Source organism: Cornus florida, unplaced genomic scaffold (assembly GCF_030987335.1).
Source record: "Cornus florida cultivar Cherokee Brave unplaced genomic scaffold, ASM3098733v1 CherokeeBrave_3.0.0_Hap2_Chr10, whole genome shotgun sequence".
NCBI lineage: Eukaryota > Viridiplantae > Streptophyta > Magnoliopsida > Cornales > Cornaceae > Cornus > Cornus florida.
Genome location: NW_026775580.1, coordinates 1,827,747 through 1,831,320, shown reverse-complemented (window position 1 = coordinate 1,831,320; position 3,574 = coordinate 1,827,747). Strand labels below are relative to the sequence as shown.

The 3,574-nt window shown below is 35.6% G+C and overlaps 1 pseudogene; it reads left to right on the top strand.

Annotated features, from left to right (window-relative positions):
- Positions 1-3,113: 3,113 nt before the first annotated feature.
- Positions 3,114-3,211, top strand: LOC132280507 (small nucleolar RNA R71; annotated as a pseudogene).
- The last annotated feature ends 363 nt before the right edge of the window (positions 3,212-3,574 follow it).

The following is a 3,574-nucleotide window of genomic DNA, read 5'->3' as shown; positions in this document are numbered from 1 at the left end:
CCCTCGGTTTCATTTTTAAAAAAAAACTTTTTCCGTCCAGTTCGATCGATCAAACTGAGATTTCAGATCGATCAAACTGTGATTATCTCTCTTCAAAGTATTTTTGGAATTTTTGAAATTTTTGAAAAATTAAAAACTAAAATTAAAAATTAAAAATTGAAAACAAAAAATATTTTTGGATTTTTGAAAAATAAGAATAAAAATAAAATAAAATAAAATAGAATATTTTTGGAATTTTGAAATAAATAAAGTAAAATCTCTCTTTTTTTCTAATTTGAAAAATTAAATAAATAAAAGAAAATCTTTTTGGTATTTTTGGAAAATAAAATAAAATAAAATAAAAATATTTTTGAATTTTTGAAAATTAAAAAGTCAAACAAAGTCAAAAATGGTGAGATGAAGAACAGAGATTGATCTGAACAAAATGTTCAATCGATCTGATAGAGAGCAAAAATATAAAGGTTTTTGGGTTCAGAAATTTGTCTAAGAGTTGGAACTCAAGATCGATCGAACTTGAAGTTTGGATCGATCTAAGGATTTATGATCGATCTAAGAATAAGTTCGAATGGTGGGACAGAGAAGTGATTTGGATGCAGGTGGATGTAGGTCGAAAATTTTTCTAAGTGTTGGATGCAAGTAGAAGTTCAATCAATCGAACTCTCATTTGAGATCGATTGAACTTATGCAAAATGCTCAACTCCAACATGAAAGCTCATTCAATCCTAACCATAGTTCCTTCTAATGCATATGGACCAAAAACAAGTATCTAGACTTCACAAGAAATGAAATAAAAGATAGAAATGAGGGAGGAATAGGGTTTTAACACCCTACGAATACTTTTGCTAGTTTTTAACATCTATAGCAAGACATTGGGCTCTTTTAGCCTGGATCAAAGATCTTGTTATGTATCCCCTCCTTGTTGGGGTGACAGATGCTTTGAGCTCCATCCAACAAATGGTTCTTTGAAGAACTTGTTGAATTTAGCTCAAAAGAAGGTTTTGATCCCTTGTCAATGCAATCACAATCTTTGGGCTTCCATGCCCTTTCAAAGCAAGAATTTGAAACAACACTTTAAGAATGCAAGGTTGAAGATGATCCCTTTGAAGTTTTGGTCTTACACAAAAACTCACTTCCTTGACATTGAAGATCATAGCATTTATCTACAACATTAACCTCTCTTTCATATTTGTCAAATGAGTTGGGTGTGGGATTGAAGATATTTAACTTCACCTTCATGTGGCCAAATGAGATTTTCATTATCCCCGTCCTACAATTGATGTTGGCATTAGCGGTTGCCAAGAAAGAACGGCTAAGGATAACGGGAATTTAGCTTTTAGGATTGGGGACCGGTTCCGTGTCAATGACAACGAAATCAACGGGGAAGAAAAATTTGTCAATCTTTATCAAAACATCCTCAATGATACCCCTAGGCTTCTTAATGGATCAGTTGGCAAGTTGTAAAACTACCGACATCGGTTTCAATTCACCTAGGCCCAATTTGACATAAACCGAGTATTAAAAAAGGTTAACACTTGCTCTTACGTCAAGAAGCGCCCGATTAATGATTATGATTACCAATGATGCATGATGTGGTTGGTGAACCGGGGTCCTTAAACTTTGATAAAGTGTTATGTTGCAAAATTGAGCTCATTTGCTCGGTCAAAACCACTTTCCTTGGTGCTTGGCTCTTGTTCTTTCGTTTTTGGGTGCATAAGTCTTTCAAGAATTTGGCATAAGCCAGAATTTTCTTAATTACATTCAAAAGTGGAAGATTGACTTTCCCTTGCCTAAACATTTCCATGATTTCATTACTTTTTGCCTTTTGCTTGTCTTTTGAAATGGATCCTTTTAAGGCATCCGGAAATGGAGCTTTTGGCTCAAACACTTTTTCAGCATTTTCTTTTGAAAACTCTTCAACACAAGAATTTTTTAAATCACTTTGTTTCAAATCATTTTTCAATAAAACCTTTTCAAATTCATTTTTCGGCAAATCTTTCTTCAAATCATTTTCAAAATCATTCTTCAAATCACATTTTGAAGCTTTCTCATTCACAAGATCATGTATTTGTAATGAAGGAGGAATAGGATATGAAATGGGACAGGTGACAACTTGACGTTGTATCGGTTCACTCTCTTCATTGAACATTTCAACTTGATTGTCCACAATCCTACTACTCCGCAAGGTAGTCACCGCATTAACATGCTCAATGGTGTGGCCTTCCGATAAGGAATGAGCCTCTACAACACATTGTTACTTAGGTGGGGCATTCATATGCATCTTTCCCTTCTCTCTTGCATTAGGAGTACTTGTTATTTGCCCTACTTGGGTTTCTAGCTTCGCAATGGATTGAGAGTGAGAATGAAGTAATTGTGTGTTTGCCTCCAAAGTGCTTAAAGTGGTTAAAACTTTCTCTTCAAAGGCGGGACTTCTAGCATTTCCTTGGGAATAAGATTGGTTGGGAAAATGAGAGTTAGCAAATTGATTCCCTTGTGATTGATAAGGTCTATAACCTTGGGATCCTTGGCTTTGAAGTGGAGCTTTAATGTACTTCCCTTGAAAATCGCCTTGGGAAGGGTTTGAGCCCTCTCCTTGGTTTTTCCAAGAGAAGTTCAGATGATTTCTCTAACTTGGATTATAATGAGTACCATAAGGATTGTTCCCTTGGTTCACAAAAGCTGCATTGACTTGTTCATTTGGTTCATTTTGCACTTGTCCGTGAGGACAATGAGAAGTAGAATGAAGAACACTAGAACAAGTCATACATGATTCATTCGATGCACGATGAGAATAGTTAGGGAAGGAAGATACTTGGTTCACCGAGTTTTGGTTAATCAAAAATTGATCAAACCTTTGAGATAAAGACTTCATTTCAGCGGCTATTTCATTTGAGTGGTCGACTTGATGTAAGCCAACACTCTTCCTACCTTGTGAATTTCTACCATTCTTGGATGATAATGTTCTATGCAAAGAATTTTCACTCATGCTCTCATAAAGATGCCACACGTTATCCTCATGCCTATCAATGTAAGAGCCACCCATGGAAACATCAACCATGCCTTTGTAATTGTCCGATAAGCTCTCAAAGAAATATTGAACTAATTGCCATTTGGGTATGTCATGATGTGGACACTTCCTAAGCAATTCATTAAAGTGTTCCCATGCCTCATGAAACGTTTCTCCATCCCTATGTGTGAATTCTTTAATGGAAGTTCTCATGGCATCAGTCTTAGAAACCGGATAGTACATCTTCAAGAACTCTTACTGCATTTCTGCCCAAGAAGTGATTGAAAAAGGCCTAAGATTGTTAAACCAATACTTTGCTTTATCCGTTAAGGTGAATGGAAAAAGTTTGAGTCTTAAGACCTCTTCCGGCATGTCCGTATATTTTACGGTGGAACATACTTCAAGAAACTCATCCAAATGCTTGTAAGGTTCTTCACTTGGAATTCCATGATAATTAGGAAGCATTTGAATGGTTTGTGGCTTAATTTCATAGTGATGTGCTCTAAATGGTGGCAATTGAATGCATGTGGGTGCATTATATTCATTAGGCACATAGTGATCTCTTAAAGC